At 46.4% G+C, this 24,018-nt stretch overlaps 2 long non-coding RNA genes across 4 annotated transcripts in view; one reads left to right on the forward strand and one right to left on the reverse strand.

The window, feature by feature from the left end:
- LOC124503439 (uncharacterized) lies at nucleotides 1–17,332 on the reverse strand. Its single transcript, XR_006960174.1, has 2 exons — nucleotides 17,004–17,332; nucleotides 1–251 (listed from the first exon to the last, which is right to left on the reverse strand). It is a non-coding gene; the product is annotated as an uncharacterized LOC124503439 (long non-coding RNA).
- LOC124503431 (uncharacterized) overlaps nucleotides 13,406–24,018 on the forward strand; it is an 18,454-nt gene continuing 7,841 nt past the window's right edge. For 2 of the 3 annotated variants that reach the window (XR_006960173.1, XR_006960168.1), the window contains exons 1-2: nucleotides 13,449–13,576; nucleotides 23,144–23,325. This is a non-coding gene — a long non-coding RNA (uncharacterized LOC124503431). The other variant, XR_006960171.1, reaches the window with a different exon arrangement.

A 24,018-nucleotide genomic window follows, 5' to 3' on the forward strand; every position in this document is an offset into this window, starting at 1 on the left:
TCATTACTGAATCATCTCTTTATTACAGTGAAACTTCACAGTGGCATCACTTGCCGTGGTGCAGAGCCAGAGGGCTTCATTCTGGGTCTTTTGGGGCAGCCGCCAAGAGGGCTTAGCTTCGGAAGAGGTGATGCATGCCCTTGGCAAGTGTCTGTCACCTGGGACAACTGTGCAACAGTGGCAGAAAACTTCTCAGGAACTCCTGGTGGGCAATCCCTCTTGGTGCTGAGCTGTATGCTTCCTCCCTCCTCCTGCAGGAGAGTGGGTAGAGTCAAAGGAGTCCTGGGTAGTGTAGGGTAGCATGTAATGCAGACACAGATTGTGGGCTTCCCCCATTCCTTCCAAGATGTTTTCCCCTTAACACCAAGTCATCTGGGAGGTCCATGGCCCCAAAGATTACTCATCCTTAGGTGGATTCACACTTCTGCTCTTCCCACTCAGGGCAAATCACTTCCCTTCTCTGTGTCTCATTTGCTCGTGTCTAAAATGGCACCCACAACTCCCACCTTGCCCAGGGCAAGAGGAACCGGTGTGGATGAAGTTGTTACACTGTCCTGTGTGGTGTATTTTGGAAGGAGATCTGCACCTTCCCTGATGTCATACCAGGCTGCCTGTATGTGGCCACCCACATCTCTGTGCTCCCTTTGTGAGCTTTTATGCTCACAAAGCTCCATCGTTTTACCTGACCCGGAAGGGGATGGGGTAAGTAGACTGGATGATAAACAGGCAAGCTCTTGGCCTCTGAACAGCAATACCGTTTATTCTGTCTCCTTAGAGCACACGCAGATCCCAGCACAGTGCCATATATGCATGGAAGATGGTGCATCAATATAACTGGGTTTGAGTAAGAATCTATACTTATTGTTGCCTTGCTGCTTGAAAGATGTAAACAGAGGGGTTGTAAGGAAACATACTCTCACATAGTGCTAAGCTATATGAGGACAGAAGATAAGGCAAACACCAAATTCTTACAGAAAAACAAATTTTTTTTTTAAGAAAGAGATTCAAGATTCCTAAATCAGTAGATTTCTTCACTGGTGTATCCACATCCATTCTTCCAGTATTTTCTCTGTCTGCTAATAGGCAAAGTAGCACCATCAAAGGGGTGGTGCCTCCGTATGTAACATACAGCAACTTTTCCATTTCCATCATCTGCCCCCCCCCCAAATGTGCTTTATCGGTGGCCTCAGTGGATAAATGAAAAAGTGCTCTTTGTGAAGGAAGGTTTGAGACCACAGATAGTTGGCACCCTTTTCAGGATGATTCTTTCCTTAGCCTTATAACTGACTCACAAGACAGTTTGTTAACTCCCTGGGGATATGGAAGAGATGATTTCTTAAGACCGTTCTGATGAAGTGCATCTCAGGAACCAACAGCAGAAGACAAACCCTCTGGTTTTGGTAGGGGGTGCTGGAACCCCACAGGAGAGCTTATGGGCTTCTCCCACATAAGTCAGTTCGACATGAGGGGTTGAAGCCCATCTTGCAACCACCTTGCCCAAATATGGGCAAGGATACTTTCAAGGGGAGTCAGCATAATGACTCACTCATGAGTCTTAACTGTGTGCCAGGTAGGGTACTCAGTGCTTCGATCTGGAGCAACTACCTAGGATGAAATCCCAACTCAGCCCTCTGTCGGCTGTGTGACCTTGGACCATGGCTTCTCTGAGCTTCAATGTCCATGCCTATAAACGGGATCATAACTCCTGAGTTTTTTAAGGATTCTTTAAGATGTTGAACCCAAAGTTCTGGGTAAACACTCAATACCTAGTGTTGCGCTTTGTTTTTGTTATTCGGACATTTTATACAAAATTCAGGACAGCCATGAATTTTGTGGCAGATGGAGCATTCTCCTGGTGCTGGGTTTCAGTGCCATGTTTGGATTTTTTTTTTCTCCCAAGGGGAGAGATAAATACTTGAATCTCAAAGTAAGAGGATTTCTGAGTTGGAAATTGAATGAGTCAGATTTATAGAACTTTGGTTGCAAATCCAGTAACAATGATTTCCAGGTAGATAAAGGCAAAGTTGTTGATCTAGGCATTTTTTGAAAGAAGCTGTTCTTATGTATATTAAATGGAAAACACTTTTACTGTATAAAATTTGAAAGCCTTGAGATATTGTCCCAGCCTACAAGGGAGTAGGCAGTTTCGTCACAGAACTGTAAGGCTTTATAACACTGTAGAAGGCCTAAATCAGTCTCCGAGCAAACGTTTCTTCCCTGTATAAAGTGCACACATAGGCTATATAATTCGATGGTGGTAAATTAAAATGTATTTTTCTCTCTTCTCACTCTAAACAGGGCCACATAAACGTTGCCTGGCTGGATTTTGGGTATCTGACTGCTTCCTTCTTATATCTTTTTGGGTCATAAGCTTCCTTGTCCTGGGTCCAGCGCAGGAGTCAAGTAGCATAGTTAGATCTTTGTTCTCTGACCATGACTAGGTGCCTGAAGGTTATAGCTCAGGTCAGACTGAGAAGCTTCCGGCCCCCAAGACAGCCACTTCTATATCACTTGAAGAGCAGCAGTGAGAGAGCTTAGATAGCTCTCTCTCTATGTATCTGACATTGGTTTGTGCTTCATGTGTGTCTTTTTTTCCATAAATGCTTCCAGACCGAAGGGGAAATATCACCTGGGTGTATAAACAGGTGTATCTCTGCCAGCATCTGATGGAAGGCTAACCCCTTCAGAATCTTCACTGTATGATCCTGGAAAAGGAAAGTGCCAGAAGGGACTTAAGAGGACATGCAGACCTACTCTTTCCCTTGCTCCATTATATAGGTTGGGATGCTGGTGCCCAAAGAGGCAGCTATGAGACTAAGTTCTGGCCAATGACATATAAGCAGTAGTGTCCTATGTGACTTCTAGAAACATCCTTTTGTTCTTCCTCCATCCTGCTGGCTGGAATGTGAAGGTGATAGCTGGAACTTGAGCAGCCATTATGGATGATGAAGTGAAAGCCATTTTGAGGATAGTGGAGCATCTAGATAAGGACCCTGAGGGCCTGACTTTGCAGACCATTATACAACTCCTGGAATGCCCACCTCTGGGCTTTGGATATGAGAGAATAAAGCCATGTGTTTAACAGGCTTTTTTTTTTTCTAAAAAATGATTTTGTCAAATGCACCCGGATCTTGTCTTTAATGATATTCTATCTCATTCCGCCTTCAGATCAGTTTTCTTGTTGTTAAGAGGACAGAATTTAGGTCTTAGGAGTTCTGCTTAGGGGATGGTAGGACAAGGTCCTCCCAGATAAAGCGGTGGTCTGTGTGTCTTTTCCCGTAGACTGGGACGCCAAGAAGAAGACCAGGACTGAGTTTCCTCTGTAGTTCAGAGTTCAGCATAGGAAGTATAAGACACTGGTAAATGTTGTTGGGTCTTGTATCAGTTACTTATTGCCACAGCAGTGCTCAGTAATAAATAGCCACAAAACCTCAGTAGCTTATGACAATGCCTGTTTATTACTCGTGTCTGGGGTGCTCAGCTAGTCAGTTCTGTTGAAACTGGCTCAGCCTGGTCACACATCTGGGGAGTTGGCTACCTACAGGATGAGTTTGGGTGGCCATGACTATATAGCTGGGGTCACTCGACTCTGCTTTACATGTCTCTCATATCCCAGCAGGCTAGCTCTCACTTGTGGAAAAGGCCACAAGTAATGAGTGAAAACATGCAGGCAATTTTTCCTGCCTCTGCTTGTGATGTGTCTGCTAATATCCCATTGGCCAAAGCAAGTCCCAGGGCAGGACCCGAAGACAGAGTGGGAGAGCACTCCACTGTTAACACGGCAAAGGTATGAGCATAGAACAGGATGAGAATTGGGGCCTTGATGGATCCAATCTACTCCAGATGGACAACTGAAGGGATAGAGGGATGGATGGAAAAAGAGAGAAAAAAGGCAGACAATGGGAGGAAGTTCTATTCACCTGTGTCCATCACACAGGCAAAGGAGGCACACTAGAGGGCACTTTCCTAAGTCTCTAATGCTCTCTCAGGTTAGCCACTCTGGGGCCATCTTGGTTTGGGGACTGCCCATGGCACGTAGGGGCTGGAGCTTCGTCACAGACCCAGGTTGTGGAGTGTTTATATTATGACTTGCTTCTCCACCGGGGAATCTTTGCTTCTGTGTGAGTCATTATGAAAGGCTTCACAAGCTTTACCTAGGGGTTGGGAAGAGTCTATTTTGGAGACAAGAAGCCTTTTCAGAGAGAACAATTCATAACACGAAGACAGTTGTGCTGTGGCCTGAGAACTGAACTGAGGAGCAAAGGACCTGGGTTTCAGTGGTGCCTCTGGCAAGTCAGACAAGAGCTTTTCTTGGGTAATTTCTAAGTACTACAGTACTTGTCAGTAAGAGAGGAGGCTACATTTTCTCTCAGTCTTCATGTCTGAGCTCCCGATTAATATATTCTTTAAGAAGATGAAAATCCCCATACTTTTAATAAATTTGGTAATTTAGTTTTCTGTTGTCAATATATTGAAGATCCTTTACCGTTAGTTGTTTCAAATACTTTCACAATAGTGCTTAAATATTTGTGTAAGTCATAAAATGATGGCCAGAGTAAAAATGTAAAGTCATAAAATGATAGTTAGTGTGGACATTAAAATAAAACATCGCTAATGTGGAAATTAATGATTTTAAATTTCATAATAGCCGATGCAAGAGATTTAGCAGTTAAACGTGACCATGTTTTCCTCAAAGATGGAGAAAAATTTAATTTGTTTTGATGGTGTTAGGATGAACACACTTGGTCATTTTCTTTCTTTTGTAGAAGTGATTCTGGCAGTTTCCGTGAATCTTCAACCCAAAGTGAATGCTTTGTTTGCTTACTTGGTTTATTTATTTATTTTTAATTAATTAATTAAAAAAATGTTTCTTCATTTTTGAGAGTGCCTGAGAGAAACACAGAGCACGAGTTGGGGAGGGATGGAGAGAGAGGGAGACACAGAATCCGAAGCAGGCTCCAGGCTCTGAGCTGTCAGCACAAAGCCCAATGCAGGGCTCGAACCCATGAACCGTGAGATCATGACCTCAGCCAAAGTCGCATGCTTAACCGACTGAGCCACCCAGGCACCCCAAAGTTATTTGAAATGCAAGCGAAATTAAATCCAATTCCTTGGCATCTGAAGATCCTATTGGTTTTTCAGGGTCAAGGGCAAGAGCACCAAAGCAGGACGATTTCTGACTAGCTGAATTCTGAATGCCTGAGATAGGCTTTTCTGATCCTTCCCTAACCCTTAAATTTTGGGAAACACTGAGGCCCAGAAGAGGAAAGAGATGTGCCCACCTGCATCTCAGGGGTCTACCTGGAACACTGGATCCTCATCTTGGCCCTCTGCGCATTGCATCAGATCACCACCCTCCATCCTACACAGTTCGTGTCCCTTTAAACTGTGACTTGCCAGTCCCTAGAAGACTAATTCCCAACATATTTCTATATCTGCTTTCAGAAGAGAGGGGGAAGTGGAGCAATAGCTATTTCATTTCCTCATGGCTGGCTTTGGAATGTCGAAGAGATGCCTTCTTTGTCTTGGTGCACAGTTTGTGATTTCACGTTATTACGAATGCAGGGTGGGGAAGAGACTGAAGGTGTCCACACCCAGCGCTGACAGCTGAGAGATGGAGGGGCTCCCGGGACCGCCTCAAATCTTTGATCAGAGGGCAAATAGATCCTAAAGGAGTGTGGCCCAGGGACTCTGGCCCTGTCACTTTGTTTCACACGGGACAACAATGCCTGTGGGCAGAACGATGCCTTCTAATACAGGAAATTCACCTGCTGGTTCCTTGAGTTGAAACCTTGCCTCTGGAGTTTTACTTCTTCAGAGAGAATCTACAGTCCCGACCTTGCTTGCTGACAATGGCCAGGACTAGGCCTCTGGGCCACAATGAATGACTTCTTTTTCTGTATCTTGTATTCTTCTAAATAGGATGAAACTGACTGCGTCTCGAGTACTGGTTTGGAAGGCATCTGGGGCGCTGGGGTTTGGAGTGAGTCTTCAGAGACCCTGAACTCGCATGGCTTTCTCATCAGAATCTGTACAATCACTTTCCCTTCTTTGACCTCAGTTTCCCCACTGCTAGAGATGTTACCCATGTAGATATCATGCCAGGAGACTAGAGGCAAGAGCTCTGGGTCTTGTACATGCTTCAAGCAGAACAGTAAGCTGGAAGCAGCTCGAATTCTAATCAACTTTCTAAGTTGAGGATACATGCAAGATTGTGCTCAAAGTATTCTGCTGTTGCAAAGGAAGCCTAAACTCTTTCTCACCTCTTACAAACGTGGTCTATCCTTGCTGTCTGAGAACTTCTGTTCCTGAACATTCCCAGGGACATGAGAGGGGGCAGTGAGGAAACATAATTCCCCAAACCCTTCCTTGTCCTAACATCTCAGCAATGAGTGGACTTTCCTTCATCCTCTTACATGTGAATCCTTTCTTCGTATCTCTGGTTGTTGGCCCTGGTTTGAACCCCTGAAGATCTCCCGAGTAGTGATTAGTCTCAGGAGCAGACTTGTTTTGTCCAAACTCATAAGAGACTGATGTGTAAACTAGATGCCATGGTATCAATTTACAATCTATATAAATAAAAAAATTGTCAATTTTTTATTATATGATATGAAAATATTGATTAAATTTTGAGATTAGGTTTTAGATGGAATACCCAAATAGCAGGCAGGGTCTGTATTTTATTATTATTTTTGCTCGATAATGCCACAGAGCAAATACCCTCCTCTCCCCATCAGAGGCTTATAATAACATATTTTTCTTACAGATTTGCAGCCAGTTCATGTGGCTGTGTTGGGCTTAGCTTGGACCAGCAGTTGGGGTCTGCTTTCCATGTCTTCATTCTAGGCACCTGAACTGAAGGGGTAGATGTTACTTGGGGCAACTCTTATCATAGCAAACAGCAGGAGCATAAGAGATATGAGTAGAGGCATATGATGCCTCTTAAGGCTCTTGTTTGGAACTGGCACTCTGTCACTTTGACCCATGTCCCATTTGGCTAAAACAAGTCTTATGGACAAGTCCAGTGTTGATGGGCTTTTCTACTCAGAGGTGACATCAAGTCACAAAGCAAAAAGGATACATAGTCCTAATAATAATTATAGGGCAAGGAAGAATTGGGACTAGCCATCCACTCTACTACAGAGAACTATGTTATGTTCACATAGTGGGGGGCACTGGGGAGTCATTCATCTCCCAGAGTAGCCATGGACTCAAGCTATGAACTTTGGTTTCTCCAAGAGAGATCGGAATTCTCCTAAAGATGGCAGATCTCAGGAGCTGAAAGTCCATTTGTCTTATTATCAGTCTTAGGGAGTAGACTGAGCTCTAGATTTGACAGTTTCTGCCACTTTCATGGTCTGCCTACAGGAATGCCACTCAATGCAGGAGAAAAGGGAGTGAAAATAGAGTCTGGACAGGGACAGGAAATCGAGAGTGACCAGTCCACCTACAGTACCGATGGCAGACACCGCCCAGCAAGTGTCCTGTCCCCTGTTGAGCTCCTGGTCCCCATGGTCTTCTCAACAAGGAGCTCCACGCAGCCATTGTGGACCCATCCACCTGAGAGGAAATCTATTTGCCGTCCTTGCGCTAAGAAGAAATGTGTATGGGGCCACAGATAGAATGTATGTTGTGAGAAATCAGCAAGGAGAGAGGCCAGGTGGTGGAAAGAAAACAGCTTGGACCTGGGAGGGATGTGGGTGCCAGTCCCAGCCCTGCCGGTTCCCTCCCGTGTGCCTGCAGGCAAGTGGTCTTCCCTTCTCTGACATCAGTTCCCCCTTGCTGCAGCTCACATCTATGATGGAAGATGTGGGGCTTAGTCTTGGCTTAGCTGTGTGTCCCCAGTCAACTCGATGGGCTTTCAGATCTGGCATGTTTTCTCATCTGGCAAAATAGGGTCAAATTGTCTCAAGTGGTTGGGACAAGAAACCGCTCTGTAAACTCCGAAGTGTCAGAAGGGTGAAGGGCGTTCATCCCAGTTCTCCGTTTTGATCAGTCCTGGAAAAGCCAGGACTCTGCCGGCAGTCGGTTTTCCAGTTGAGCCAGCAGAAGCCAGCCGACTGGATCCCGAAGCTTTTGGGGGTCCCTTCCTGTCTGACTTTGATGCTTTTGCCAACTTTCCTCCCAGAGAAGGGGAAAGGCCCCACTGCACATTGGGGTGAGTGTGCATGTTGGAAAAAAGCAAAACAAAACCCCACCACTTTCTAGCCTGGGGCCTCTTGAGAGGGAAATCAGGGATGCCCCGAAATTGAGAATGTGGCCGAGAACTGAGGCCGAGTTGCTCAAAACACGGTTATGTGACGGATGCTCAGTCATATCAGGACCCAGAAGACGCACAGAGCCCTGCCCTGCGGGCTGTTTGAAGGTCACAGCAACTTTACCCTGCTGGGAAACGGACTCAGTGTCTCTGTTTGTGGGTTCCCTGTGCCGAGGGCTCTGGGTCCCCCGTTCCCACTGCTGCCCAGCCGTCTCTCTCACCCACCGTCTGACATCTTCCCCAGAGCCCCTCCTTGTAGGGACGACTTTTAAACGTAATTTTTTTGTGTGCTCTTTTTTTGTGTGTTCTCCTTAAAATCAATTTTAATGGGCCAACTCCGCACAAGGAAATGCAGCTGTAGCCTGGGGGCCATTCCAATCTAATCGAATCTGGGCCAGAGAGGAGCCTGTGACTCATCTTGGGCAAGAAGCTGGTCTTTCTATTTTGTTGCAACCCCCCAGGGGTAGTGAAAGCAGAATGGCTCCTGTCACTGCCCTGGGGTCACCAGGCCACTCAGGAGGAGGAAGGGAAATGATTTCAGTGGAGGACCTGCTATGTGGCGTTGAATCTAAATCATGCCATTTAAACCTCACATCACACAGCACAGGAAGGGAGGTGTTATTACCACCCCTGTTTTGCACATATGGTTGAGGGAGGGAAAGAACACAAGAAGGGGGGAAGGGATCCGGGGGTTCCCCTCCTGAGGACAGGGGGAATGAGTAGCCCCTTGGCATCTTCTTTGTCAGCCCCTGTGCCTTAAAGAGTATATGTGGTAGAAGATAAGGTGTCATTCCCACTCTGCTCTGTCTTTGGGAAAAACCCTTTCCTCTCTGGCCCCAGTTTCTGCTTTTGTAAGATAAAGTCCTTAGTATTGGAGTTCTTCTAGCTCGAGAATCCTATTCTGCACACCTTTAGTGCTTACGTCCCTCCTCCGGCTCCAGAACAGCCTGAACTTCCTGGAAGGCCGGCCTCCATCTCAAGGGGTGATCCCACCATGAGAGGTATGACCTAGATGTTGTAGGAAAGACAGTGAATGACTCTGACATGGACCGAAAAGATTACTGGGTGTCTGCAGTGGAAAACTAGGTGTCTCTATGAGGCCTCTGTGCCTTTCACTGCCTCTGAACTATTTCACAACTCTTTCAAAACAGGAGCAATGCGAAAGGTTCTTGTCCAGGGATATGCAAATGATTTTTTTTTTCCGGTTGGAAATACAGTTGGCTTACCACACCCCCTGTGGAATAAGCCAGTTGTGTATCTATTTGTGAATTCACTGCAGCATTTCTGGTTTGTGTATATGTGATTCTATAAACCAGTCATGGGCTCCAGCTGGTTTCCTCACTAATTAATGAAATAAATAAACAAAATCTTTGATACATGTTTATTTTATATTTCTGTGAGAGTTATGATTATATATCTTTAAAACAGAGATTGCCCTTGGATGCCTGGGTGGCTCAGTTGATTAAGTGTCCTACTTCGGCTCAGGTCACAATCTCATGGTTCACAAGTTCCAGCCCCATGTCAGGCTCTGTGTTGACAGCTCAGAGCTTGGAGCCTGTTTCTGATTGTGTGTCTCCTTCTCTTTCTGCCTCTTCCCCGATCTCTCTCTCACTCTCTCTCTCAAAAATAAATAAATATTTAAAAAGTTAAAAAAAAAAAAGAGAGAGAGAGAGAGATTGTCCTTAAATGATATATAGCTAACTATAATACAAGTCTCTTTGGCATTATTGATGGGTAAGGGCGGAAAGTGAGGACGTATAAACCTTTCTCTACTTCCAGCCTAGAAGCTGATTTTCTGGTTCAAACTCTTTCCCACGAATACTCTGTCCCCTGGTTTCTCTCTTTGTGTTCCCTGGGAGGGGATCCATCCTTCCTAACTCTCCACTTTGAAGCTACCCTAAAAGCCTTGCTAACCTACTGCCTACTCTGTGTCCAGATCTGACTCACTGTGATCCCTTCCATGGGACTGTGGTGAGGTTTCAGTTAGGTTGCACCTGCCTGCGGGTACTGATCTGCAGTCACTCTAGGTACCCCCTGAGATGGTCCCTCCAAGGGTGGGTGGCTTGTGCCTGTGCCATATTTGTTTATGAGAATTGGGCTCCTCCAGCTCCAGGCCACCCCAATTCCCCTATGTGGTCCTTAGCAAGGCGGATGGAACTCTCTACAACTTAAAGATGGAATCTGGACCTAAAGAGCCAACCAGACCAGGGTGTTAGGTGTTTCCGTGTCTGAGACTAGGTAGTGGTACTTTATGAGGCCTCCAGTCTTTCTGCATTCTTTCCTGCCTATGAAATATATTTCCAACTATTCTAAGTTGGGCCCGACAAGTAATTGCCTTGAACGAGGCAGGAAGAGCTTGATTATCTTCCACTTTATACACGAGGGATATGAGCTTCAGAGAGAGGAAGTGACTTGCCTGCCCAAGGTACATGTAGCAGGGAAAGGATCCACCCCAGGACACAGCAGACTCCCTGTACCTCTATAGCTATACTTCATTTTGATCTCAGGCTGCCAGCTTCCCTGAGCCTTGGCTGTTTAGGCTTTTGTATCCTTGGTCCAAGAGAATCTGAGTGAGGGAGAGGACGACTCCATTCCACCCTTCTGTTTGGGATAGCCTTCTACACTGCTGTTACCTGATGTCCTTTGAGATGAACATAAAAGGAGGTTCACTGCTTGAATAGGATCCCTGGGCAGTAGGAGCTCTGGGGTTCTCCTGGTCACTCTCTCTGGTAGTGTCAGCTGGGATGCATTTGGCTGCAGGTACCAGAAAACTCCATTTACAGTGACCTAAAAATTAGGGACTTAGTTTTCTTATATAATGAGTTTGGAGGTAGGTGGCTCATAATCAGGGTCAGAGATCCTACGATTCTAGCCTCGCTGCCCAGTAAAGTAGCCCCTAGCCACAGGCAGCTGTTGAAATTTAGATTAATCAGAGTTAAATAAAAATAAAAATTAAAAAGAATTCAGTTCCTCAGTCATGTTAGCAGCATTTCAATGGGTAGTGGTTACTGCATTGAGTCAGTGAAGATAGAACATTTCCATCATCGTGGAAAGTTCTACCCGGCAACCGTAAAGTGGCTCCTGAAGGGGAGCTATAGCGTATGTGTTCAAAGAAGGAAGAAAAACAGAACGTGGTGGTGCTAGCCATGTTTGTACCTTCTTATCAGGAGAGAAATGCTTTTCCAGAATCCCTACAAGACTTCTGCCACTGTCTTAGTGACTGGAACCGTGTCTCCTGGACCTTCCTGGCTGCAAGGGCATGTAGGAAAATGAGGATCTTGAACAGGGTCAGGTGCTTTGTGGCCCCAAACAGGACTGGGGTTCTGAGGGCAAGAAGGAAGGGGACGGGATATTGAGCACGTGATTCTGCGGTGGGGAGAGGCTTCTATTTTCCTGGCCACCTCTCCTGGGATTCTCTCTGCTCAATTTGTTCTTTCAGCCCTTGGATCGCCTCTGTGTGCTGACTTAGTCTACCCGCTCTCCCCTGCCCATCTTCTTCAATCTGCTCAAAAGACAACAGCAAAAGCGCTCATACGAGGCTTTTGTGTGGAGCACACTCTAGCAGAGGTGTTAAGGAGGGGAACGGGGCTTGGATCCTATTAACGCAAGTCACTCAATGCTAGCATCGGACCTTCTTGATCTCACCCTTCTGTCTGCACCACGTTGCCCGTCTGCTCTCCTGTTTCTGCTCTAACCCCCTCTTTGTACCCATCCTTAGAACCTGCCCCCACCAACCCCTGATTCTCTCTCTTTTTTTTTTTTTATTAAGTAGAGCAATTTAGGCCTGGGGAGGGGGCGTCTCTCTCTGCATAAAGACTGTGCATCAATGGCAATCTTCCTCAGCACCCTCCATACCTGCCTTTTCACTAGTGCAAGAAAATCAGGAAAGGCTTTGAAGTATCAGTCTATCCTTCCTCTCTCCCTACTGACTCTGCCAGAGAACAGGGCCCTGCACAGATGTATCTTTCCTCTGGCAGGAATGTTTTCACCTGTCTTTGGGAGGAGAAACAACCACAGCTAGTTTCGATTTTAAATAACATGTTTTTCTTCTATTGCATCGATATATAGCGTTTGTACTATTAAATATTGCAAATGGAATGAATCAATTATTTTGGTTAAGAACTAGGGGTTAACAGGGGCGCCTGGGTGGCGCAGTCGGTTAAGCGTCCGACTTCAGCCAGGTCACGATCTCACGGTCCGTGAGTTCGAGCCCCGCGTCAGGCTCTGGGCTGATGGCTCAGAGCCTGGAGCCTGTTTCCGATTCTGTGTCTCCCTCTCTCTCTGCCCCTCCCCCGTTCATGCTCTGTCTCTCTCTGTCCCAAAAATAAATAAACGTGGAAAAAAAAAAAAAAAAAGAACTAGGGGTTAACAGATTTTTGAAGAAATAAGAAGAAAGTATTCTTTTTTTTAAAGCTTTTGTTTTAAATGTTTATTTTTGAGAGACAGAGCATGCACAGGGGAGGGGCAGAGAGACAGGGAGACACAGGATCCGAAGCAGGCTCCAGGCTCCGAGCTGTCAGCACAGAGCCCGATGCGGGGCTCGAACTCCCAAAGCACGAGATCATGACCTGAGCTGGAGTCGGATGCTCAACTGAATGGGCCACTCAGGAGCCGCTAGGAAAGCATTCTCAGTTCTAGAGGCACAGGGGCACATGAGTCAGATCCGAGTGTGAGTGACAGTCCTGATTGCTGAGTGACCTCGGACAAATGTACTATAGGCTCTTGGGACCTCAGTTTTTCTATCTGTACAATGGGAGGGTTGGATGAATCCGACATCACAGAGCATGGCCTTGTGGGCTAATTCTGTCAGAGGCCCGTTTGTGTGTAGCCTTGAGTAAGAATGATTTTTATAATCTTCAAGGGCTTTTGAAAAATAAAAGGAGAGCGAATGCAACACACCAAACCTGACATACTTATCACCTGGCCCTTCACAGAGAAAATTTGCCCATCCCTGGTTAAGATGGGCTCTGGGGGTTTTTCCCACCCTCAGAAGTCTAGGGTGCTGACAGCCTAGGCGTACAAGGCCTTGTGGGGCTCCAAAAACGCCAGCGGTTTCCCCTATTTCTGGGGTCAAAGGGAAATGGGAGGGGACATGACTAATCGGGGCCCGGGGCTGGGAGCTACAGAGGATCACTTTACGGTAAAGCTGCTGACAAGGTCTGCGCAGAGAGATCTCCCCCAGCAGGTGAGCGGCGGATGGACACGTCAGAGCCTGGAAAGTGTGGGGCAGAACATCCGGGCTTTCGAGCAGCAGCCGGGCCTGCCCACCTTGAGACTGAGATCAACAGGGCCGCGCTGCGTGTGGGGAGCAGGTTGGAGGTGGGTGAGTCGGGCCAGGGGAACTGAGTCACATTCACTGTCCCGTGAGGAGAATGAGGTCTTGAACTCCTCCCCAAGTAGTGGATTCCATGTGGGGACTTGCACCTCTGGCCTCCCGCTTGGAGGCCTGTGGAACCAACCTTTTTGGGACACGAGTCTTCATTTGTGTTCATCCCCAGTGTGACTGGGTGGGCAAGTGCCTGCACTCCTCTGAGACTCCATTTTCTCTACACTAAGCTGGTGTGAATGAATCTGTAGACCTTCTTGGGTTGTGGAGAGACCAAAGGGAATATCAGTTACAATCAGAAAAGTCCACCAAGGCCTCAGAGTTTCTGGTGGAGATTTCTTGAGCACTTACGATGTGCCAGGCACTTGGGTAAGCTCTTTATTTGCATAGATATTTATTTAACCCCTGAAACGACCCTATGATTATCCTTGTTTACGAATGGGGCGGCTCTAGGTCACTTGCCATTTAAACCACAGCACGGGGTGGGGCGCTTGGGTGGCTCAGTGGGTTAAGCGTCCACTCTTGATTTCATCAGGTCATGATCTCATGGTTCTTGGGGTCGTTCGAGCCCCACATGGGGCTCCATGATGACAATGTGGAGCCTGCTTGGGATTCCCTCTTTCCCTGTCTCTCTACTCCCCCCCTGCTCAATCTCTCTTTCTCAAACTAAATAGATAAACTGAAAATTTTTTTTAAAAAAATTAAACCACAGCACTAGGGTTCAGTCCCAGGGCCATGTGACCCAGAGTGTTTTGCTCCTAGCCACTTTTCAAGACCTAGAGAGACAGTACGTTTCTGGAAGTGATGCTTACAGTGGCTCTGGAGTTTCTTCTCCCACCCACGGGAATGGCCAGTGTTGCTTCATACCTCATGTATGTTGTCTCCTAGGATTTTATCTTGGCTCCTGACAGATTATACGGATGATTAGGCTCATACACTTATTAAAGCTCTTAACCGGAATGTTTACAGTGTTTAGTAATTTGAGAGAAAAGAGAAAAGACAGATGTTCTTGGAAAATAAACACACACACACACACATACACACACACACACAACACGGAACGCAATGCAACAAAACAAAACCAGCCTCAGCTGAAAGAGAAAGATAGCAACACGAAGCCAGCGCAGATGAAATTCTGACGTTATACTTCAAGTGAATTTTATGCCAGTAGAAGCTTTTAAAATCCTTTGATTTCCTGTTACCTTTCTCCTAGCTAATTGTCATCTCTTTTTCTGCCCATTCTGGGTGCTGGTGGGATGAAGGCATTTTCGCATCACAGGTGTCCTGTCTCATCTGAATAAGGATCATCCCCCCATGCAGTCATGCCACAGACTCTCCTGACTTCTTTAATTTCCATGATCTTCCTTGGGTTTTACAGAAGCCTTCTGAGATCTGGAAAGCATTATGTTTATTGTCCGTGAGAGGGAAAGGGAGGCTTGGGGAGGTTAAGTGACTTGCTCAGGACCACAGCACAGGCAGAATTTCTAGGACTCACCACCGCCCCACCCCGTCACCTCCCCCCCCCCCCGGGGGAAGACAGCCTTCCTGAATTCATGGCGTGTTGGTCTGCCAGCAGCAACCACCACAAACGCTGGCCGACTGTGCTTTAGTTACTTCTCCTCTTTTAAATTTCCTGACAACCCGGTGAAATAGGTATTTATTGTTCCTGCAGGTTAACAGATGGGGAAACGAAGACTTAACAGATATGGACAGTTGGCCAAGTTTACCCAGCCAGTTAGAGGTGGAGGCAGGATTTGAACCTCGCGCTGCCTGACACCAGAACCCATGCCCTTGCCCGCTGTCTTCTATGCCGTTATTGGCACAGTGGCGGAGGTTTAAACGAGGGGGAAGGGGGAGTCTAGGATGTCTTGGTTCCCTAACGGACTGAGATTTTATCTGGTCTGTTGGAGAGCTGGGGACTGAGTCTGCTAAGTGACCTTCAAGACTGAAGCTGTGTCTAGAACCTTCATGTGTTCAGAAGACCCCTATGTATGACGGCGGCTGGAAGGACGGTCTAAAACCAGCAGCAAGTCTTGTCAGTTTGGGCACAAGGTGTGTGCGTGCATGTGTGTCTTCTCCCTTTGCTTTGTTCAGCTCAGGATTCAGGAGTTAATGGCATTCATTAAGGCCTTCTTCCAGATCTTCAGCTCTCTGCAAGATGCATATTTATGGTCTACGTTTTAGAGAGGAGGGGCTGGAAGCTTAGAGGCTTGTGTGCCCAAGGTCACGCCGCTGGAAGGTGCAGAGCGGGGATTTATACCCGCGTCTCTCTGGTGCTGCGTCATGTCCCCTGCTGCCTTTCTCTGCCTTCTCTTTCAGTCCAGGGCCCCCTTCTGTCTCAAGTGGCATGCCCACCATATTGTTAATCTGACTTGTCCCCAGGCCCAGCTTCTGGGGAAGTCCCTGGTGCACCCAGACAGGAGAAAGCTCCATTCCCAGAGACCCAGATGCTGTTCCCGTGCACACGATGCCAGGTCGGCCAGCTCCTGGCTTCCAGTCCTCATTCCCTCCCCAGCGTCGTGTGGGACCTGGGCAGGCCGTCCCCTCCAGGGTGGGTGGCAGTAGCAGCTAACACAGATGCCCAGCCCTTCACCCTTCCATTCATTCTCTACCTGAACCACAGGCTCAGACACCTCATGGGTATTTCCCCTTCCGGGTGGGGCCCTGGGTTCTGTTCCCAGCTCTGCCAATAATCTTTGTGTAACCTTGTCTCCACGCCTTCCCTTGTCTGGACCTCAGCTTTTCTGTCTGCGTTAAATGAAGGCAATCCTTAGCGTGTTTCTAAGGCATGAAGCTGAGGCTTCTGGCCTCTGCATAAAATTCTGACTTCCTCTGTCCTTTCCATTTTGATCTATGTTAACAAAAAACAGCTCTCTCAACCCCCATTTTGCTGTTGTTGGGGGGGGGCGGTATTTTTTCTTCTTGTAGTGTGACCTGTGCCCAAACATAATTGACCACTCTCCTCTACTTGGCCCCCAAAAACGGGGGAGTGAAATTCAGTTTTGAGGCCACTGCGCCTAACCAGCAAAGTCTCCCCCCACCCATGGGCACCAGCTGAGTTCCTACCAGCACACGGGAATGAAGACACACACATTTCCCACCCAGGGGACTGTACCTATTTCCGTCACCAACCTTGTCCTCTCCCTCTAATGAGTGCTCAATTTGTGAACAATTTCAAGAACTCATTTTAGGGAAAAGCCCATTTTCCACCTGGCACAGATCTTTCTTTTGGAATCAGCTTTGGAAACTACAGCCCAGGAGGAAAAGACTGCTCTCTTTGCTTTGCCAAATGCTTGGTCTTTTCCCTAAAGGGTGTGGCTGCAAAAGCGTTCCTGTAGCCGCCATGACCCCACCCTCACCTCTGACTGGAAGCATGAGTCTGAGATGGTAAATGGGACATCAGACTTGGAGTAATCTTACCAGGCTGCAAGAACAGCTGCTGCGTTAGGGGCGTGTGGTTCCATTCTTGGCCACCTGGTCCTTTACGCTGCACAGCACCTCCTGGCCGGGATGGGGATGTTTTCCTCATGTCCTTGGAAGCAGCATCCATCAGCTGCTCCTTTCCTCTGACCAACTGAGTTCTGGAGGTTTGCAGAGAAGCCCGAGGTCTACTTTTTGTCCTCAGGGGGTGTCCCCTTGAGACAAATAGGTTTGCTTGCAAAAAGTGCAGAGTTCACCAAGCATGGTGGGCAGAGGCTGCACTGAAATTACTGACTTGAGCCTGCCCCGCCCACAAAGTCTGGGGCTGCAGGCTCTTCTGGGTTTGTGCTAACCACCTAAGGCTTTGCAGATCAAAATCAGCTATTTGGCCTTTGGGGGCTACAGGGTAGCCTGGTAAAGATCCCACTTTCATGGTGTCCCTGCCTTGCTCCAGAATGCTCAGTGCTTCCTTGTAATTGTTTTTATGTTTCTATGTAACAAAATTACTCCCCCAGCCAGTGTTGGAGGAGGGGGGTGGGGTGGTTGGGAGCCTCTGCAGCTGGGTGGTTCTGGCCTCCGAGTTGTATCCGCACACCTCAGCAGGGGAGACAGATTTGTTCACAAGCACGGTAACTGTGATTCGAGCCCCCAACTTTGGGCATAAACGTGGTGCACAGAGAAATATTAGGAAATATATTTTAAAAGCAAAAAGGCCCAAGAATCCCCTGAGATGGGTGTATCCAGTTTATCCTGAGAAACAAAACATTTCCAATACTGTGGAAACCCCTGGGTATTTGTTCCCTATTACATCTCCCCATCACCTCTTCACCCAACAAGAAACGAGTTCCTAGAATAAGGTCTTTATCAGCCCCAGTCATTTCTCTTATACTTTGACTGCATCAGCATGTATGTATCTACATAGCATTGCTTTGCGGTCCTTTATGTGAAATTAGGTCATGCTGCGTGTGTTTTTCTGCATGATATTTTACGTAGGAATAGCTTTGTTCACCCATTTTTAGCTGCTGTATAGTATTTCACCACGTGGATATACCATAATTCATTCATTCTTTTGTTGATGGACACTGGGTTGTTTAGAATTCCTTCTGAATTAATTGCAGGAGCACTCCTTGTCCTGATTAGCAGGGAGTTTCCTATCTCCCTTTGGACTCAATGTGTTACCTCCCACAATGGTTAGGAATCTTTGTGACTTTCTTAGGTGTAAGGCGGCCGCGATGAGTTCTGCTTTAGAGCTCAAAGAATTCCTGGCTGCCCTCGCTTCTGTGATAGTTACGTGATGTCACTACTCAAAACTTGTTCTGTGTGGCTCTTTGTGTCCTCGTCGCTGATATGAGGGCACCCTAGAAGCACAGCTGAGCTGGTGAGTACAAGCTGAAGAGCCAGAGCCTGAAGTGTGAGCCTGGGCCACCGCTGGTCCCACACAGGGGCCCAGTCGTCAGCAAAGCTGTCCCTGCAGTGGGGCACAGGGACAAAGGGCTCTGATCATCTATGAAGAAAGCCAACTGAACCAGCAGACCCTCTTTAAAAAATTTTTTTAAATGTTTATTTATAACCCTCTTTTAAAACAAATAAGAGAATTCAGCAAGATCGCCAGACATAAGATCAACTACTAAAAATCAGTAACATGTCTCCATACCAGCAAATACCAACCATAAGATACAATGGAAAGGATGATGTCATTCATAGGAGTTATCAAAACTACCTGGGGATTCACTGATTAGGGAACCAACAAGTCCTCTATGGACGAAACATTTAAATTTAATTCAAGGACATAAAAGGAAGTCTTGAACAGATGAAGAGATATTTCATATTCATGATAGAATAATGTATTATCGCACAGATGTCAGTTCTCCTCAAATTAATTTATAAGTTTAATGCAACTTCAGTCAGAATTCCAGACAGATATGTTGAGAAGTTTGACAAACTTATCCTGAAGTTAGTAAGTATAAAGGTCTGCAAATAGCTGAGTCAGCTTTTAAAGAGAGGAGGGACTTATCTCCTAGACATTAAAATATATTAAAAAGTCATAGGGGCGCCTGGGTGGCGCAGTTGGTTAAGCGTCCGATTTCAGCCAGGTCACGATCTCGCGGTCCGGGAGTTCGAGCCCCGCGTCGGGCTCTGGGCTGATGGCTCAGAGCCTGGAGCCTGTTTCCGATTCTGTGTCTCCCTCTCTTTCTGCCCCTCCCCCATTCATGCTCTGTCTCTCTGTCCCAAAAATAAAATAAACGTTGAAAAAAAAAATAAAAAAAAATAAAATCAACTGTTAAAAAAAAAAAAGTCATAGAAGAATTACTGGGTTCTGACTGAAGGACAGGGAAACAGACCAATGGAAGGTGGCAGAGAGCTCAGAGATAGACCACGCCTAGAGGGAGCCTGATCCACAGATCAATGGGAAAGGCTCCAATGACTTCTAGATGGCTTTGGAACACTGGCTGACTACATATATCAGCATAAAACGGGATCATTACTTTCCCTGGAACACAAAAGTTAAATAAAGCTGATTGGATAAACACAGGTGAAGAGTTTTGTAACCTAAGGGTGACGAAGTCTTTTCAAACAAAACCCACACAACACAAAGTTGAATGAATTTTATGTTTTTAATCAAAATTATGGATTTCTAATCAATGGGATTAGAATCTAATGGAAAGAACCTATAGACCAGTGGTTCTCAATGGGGGGAGGGAGGGTGATTTTGTTTCATTCCCGAGGACATTTGGCAACATCTAGACATTTTCGGTTGTCACAGCTGGGTGGGAGGTACTACTGGCATCTAGCCGGTTGAAGCCAAGGGTGTTGCTAGACATCCTTCAATATATAGAACAAACCCCTGATGAACATGTATCTGGCCAAAATGTCAATGGTGCTTAGATTGCAAAATCCTGTTGTCATCAGCAGGTGCCACCTCTAAAACCTACGTGTGACTAAAACCCAGAATATTCAAGTACTCCCATAAATTGTTAAGGAAAAGACAAGGAACCCAACATAATTTTTGGGCAAACTGTACAAATAAGCAATTCACAGAGAAGGAAAACTTAATGGCTCATAAATATTTGAAGAGTTGCTCAAAGGCACTAAGGATTAGATACGAATTAACACAACAGTGAACGGTTACAAATTAACATAATATTAAGCTGTTTATTTTCTACTGGCTGGACTGGCAAAGGTGGAAAGTTGGATAAGGTCAAGTGTTCCCAGGGCTGTGGGGAACCTGGGACTCTTGCACACCATTGGTGGGGTGTAGACTGAGATCATGATTCCGGGAGAGCCACAAGGCAGAATGTAGATGAGAAATGTATCCATCTGCACTGGTGAGCTCCTAGGTCCTCTACCCAGGTCTTAAGGGGCGGACTTCAAACATGTTCATGGCAGCATTGCCTTTGGCAGTCGGATGACTGGAGCTCTTTGGGGTATACCACTGCGGGGGATGGAAAAGTAAACTATGGTGTAGGCACAAGATAAAATATTATGCAGTGGCCAGAATCCACAAACTAGTTATACACGCACCAACATGGATACATTCTAAATAATTGTAAGAATGACTTGGAAAAAAAAAAACCAGAAATGAATTGGAACATAGTTAGCTTTGAATAATGTCTTTGCATAGGCTGTTTGGGCAAATTGAAAACATGTGTGCACAGATTTTTTTTTTTTTTTACCAGAACGTGCACACCTGTGCTTTAAATGAACCTAAATCCATTCTGAGTCTTGCTTTGTTCACTCAGTGCTGCTGTATCAGTTAATGCTACTTCAGATCTTCTTGTGTGTCAGGCACTATTCTTTTTATTACCTTCCTTCTTATGCCACAGTAGGTAATTATTTTAAAGAGTTTGGTATACAACCATGTGGTGGGGGGATAATAAAAAGTAATAAAAAAATTAAACAGGAGAGAGGCATTGTATTTATGAGCCTTCTTAGGCTGTCAAAACAAAATACCGCAGACTGAGTGGATTAAACAGTAGAAATTTATTTTCTCTTACTTCTGGAGGCTGGAGGTCCAAGATGGAAGTGTGGGCAGGTCTGGTTTCTCCTGAGGCTTCCTCCATGGCTTGTGGATGGCCACCTCCTTGCTTTGTCCTCACATGGCCTTTTCTTTGTGTGTCTTTCTCCCCAGTGTCCCTTTGTCTTCTTTCAACGTTTATTTATTTTTGGGACAGAGAGAGACAGAGCATGAACGGGGGAGGGGCAGAGAGAGAGGGAGACACAGAATCGGAAACAGGCTCCAGGCTCCGAGCCATCAGCCCAGAGCCTGACGCGGGGCTCGAACCCACGGACCGCGAGATCGTGACCTGGCTGAAGTCGGACGCTCAACCGACTGCGCCACCCAGGCGCCCCCCCTTTGTCTTCTTATAAGGACCAGTCCTATTAGATTAAGGCCCCACTTTATAACCCCATTCAACATTATCTTCTTTTTTAAAATTTTTAATGTTTGTTTATTTTTGAGAGAGAGAGAGAGAGAGAGAGAGAGAGAGAGACAGAGAGACTGTATGAGAGGGGAGGGGTAGAGAGGGAGACACAGAATCTGAAGCAGGCTCCAGGCTCTGAGCTGTCAGCATAGAGCCTCACACAGGGCTCAAACCCATGAGCTGTGAGATCAAGACCTGAGTCAAAGTCAGACACATAACAGACTGAGCCACCCAGGCGCCCCACATTAATTACCTTCTTAAAGGCCCTATTTCCAAATCCAGTAAACCTGGTGGTTAGGGCTTCAACATATGAATTTGCATGGGAAATGACTCAGAAGCTAATAGGCCTGTTGGTTTTGAAGGGGGCTAGAGGGCACATCTGGGATAACTGTACATTCTGTCTCCCGATTCCAGGTGCTCGTTGTGCAGGTGTGTTTGGTTGATGGAAATCCATTGATGGCACACTTATTTTTTTTTTTAATTTTTTTTTTACATTTATTTATTTTTGAGAGACAGAGAGAGACAGAGCACAAGTGGGGGAGGGGCAGAGAGAGAAGGAGACACAGAATCTGAAGCAGGCTCCAGGCTCTGAGCTGTCAGCACAGAGCCCGACGCGGGGCTCGAACCCACAAACCGCGAGATCATGACCTGAAGCCGAAGTCGGATGCTCAACCGACTGAGCCACCCAGGAGCCCCGATGGCACACTTATGATTTGCATACTTTTCTGTAGGCATATTATCCTTCAAAGAGTGTTTTAAAAAAGGGTTGAGTTTTAGTGATTGCTTTTACTGTATTTGCTGACATGTTTATATGGACTTTCTACTTCGATCTTTTACTGTGATATTTATTATATGAACTTGCTAGGGTAGCCATGACAACGTCCCACAGATTGGGTGGCTTGAACCACAGAAATTTATTTTCTCACAATTTTGGAGGTCAGAAGTCCAAGGTCAAGATGGCAGTAAGGTTGGTTTCTTCTGAGGTCTTTCTGAGGGCTTGTAGATGGCCTTCATAACTTCTTCCCTCTGTACCTGTGTTCACATTGTCTTTTCTTTTCTTTTTTCTTTTAATTTTTTTTAATGTTTTATTTATTTTTGAGACAGAGAGAGACGGAGCATGAACGGGGGAGGGTCAGAGAGAGAGGGAGACACAGAATCTGAAGCAGGCTCCAGGCTCTGAGCTGTCAGCACAGAGCCTTACGCGGGGCTCGATCTCACGGACCGTGAGATCATGACCTGAGCCGAAGTTGGACGCCTAACCGACTGAGCCACCCAGGCGCCCCTCTTTTCTTTTCTTATAACATTACTGATTCTGTTGGATTAGGACCCACCCTAATGACCTTATTTTAGCTGAATTGTCTCTTTAAAGACCCTATTTCTAAATACAGTCACATTCTAATGTCCTGGGGGTTCGGGCTTCAACATGTGAATGTTGAGGCTTGGGGGGCCCTCAGTTCATCTCGTAATAGCTAAATTATGTTCATGGATTATCTGAAGGAATATGTTTGTGGTAATATTTAATCATAAGGGATTTTAAACATTGCTGAATCCAAATTGCTAGCATTCCATGTAAGATTTTAAAAAGTCTGTGGCCACATTTAAATTTGTCTTACGTTTTATATTATGGTGCCATCGCTATCAGGTTTAAGCATCAAGGTTATGATAGCTTTATAAAACGGGATAGGTAATTTTTGCTTTTCATTATCTTCTGCAAGACAGCTGTTGGAACTTCATTTCATGTGTGCCTTAAAGGCCTGATGAAACTGAAGAGTGAAAATCTTTCACCTCAACAAAAAAGGGGACTCAAAACAGGGGGACCTCATAAAGGCGGATGAGGAATAGTGCCATGAATATGTTGCCTACACGCAAGGTCTCGTTGCCACCTCCTCAAAACATACAAGGTAAGAACAAACCAAGCCGGATGAAGCTACTTTCCTGCTCAAACTCTATAGTTGCTTCATTGCCCTCGGGAAAGAGTCCGCTCTTCGCCACAGCCTTCCGGGCTCTATGGGTGTTGGCTCTGCCAGCCTGCCTTGTCTTCCACCCTGAACCTGGAACAGGCTCCAGTGCATGAGTTTTTCTCTCACTCCAAGGCTTTTGCTTGGAATCCTGCTCCCCCCACCCCATCCTCTCCCCTGTAGAACTCCTCCTCTAGTTCCCAACTCAGATGTCACCTCCTCCGGGAAGCCTTCCAAACCTGCCCTCCCACCCACCTACCGGCTCATTGAGATGCTCTTCTTCTGTGCTTCTCATGCCCTTCCAGCTCCCCGAAGCCTCAACCCTGCCCACCCCATCTCTCCCGTTGCTGAGGCCCTTCCATGGCCTGGGCCTATAGTCGTGGGCTCCAGACAGACTCTGCGGGATGAACAACAGCCTGAGACCCACAGAGTCACATCAGGGAAACAGCCTTCCCCTAATTAAACATGCAAAGAAGTGAGCGTCAGTCTTGGCTCTGAAGGCCATTTTTTTTTTTTTAGAAGACGGTGGCTCTCAAAATTAAAGTTAAACACCACCCAAACACATTCTTATTTTGCAGTGAGAAGGAGTTGGGTGTGTGTGTGGGGGGGGGTGGGGTGGGGAGAAACGCACCGTCC

The sequence above is a fragment of the Lynx rufus genome, unplaced genomic scaffold (assembly GCF_022079265.1).
Source record: "Lynx rufus isolate CCGP_SWC_20201006 ecotype Redwood Valley unplaced genomic scaffold, mLynRuf1.p SCAF_10, whole genome shotgun sequence".
In the NCBI taxonomy this organism is placed as follows: domain Eukaryota; kingdom Metazoa; phylum Chordata; class Mammalia; order Carnivora; family Felidae; genus Lynx; species Lynx rufus.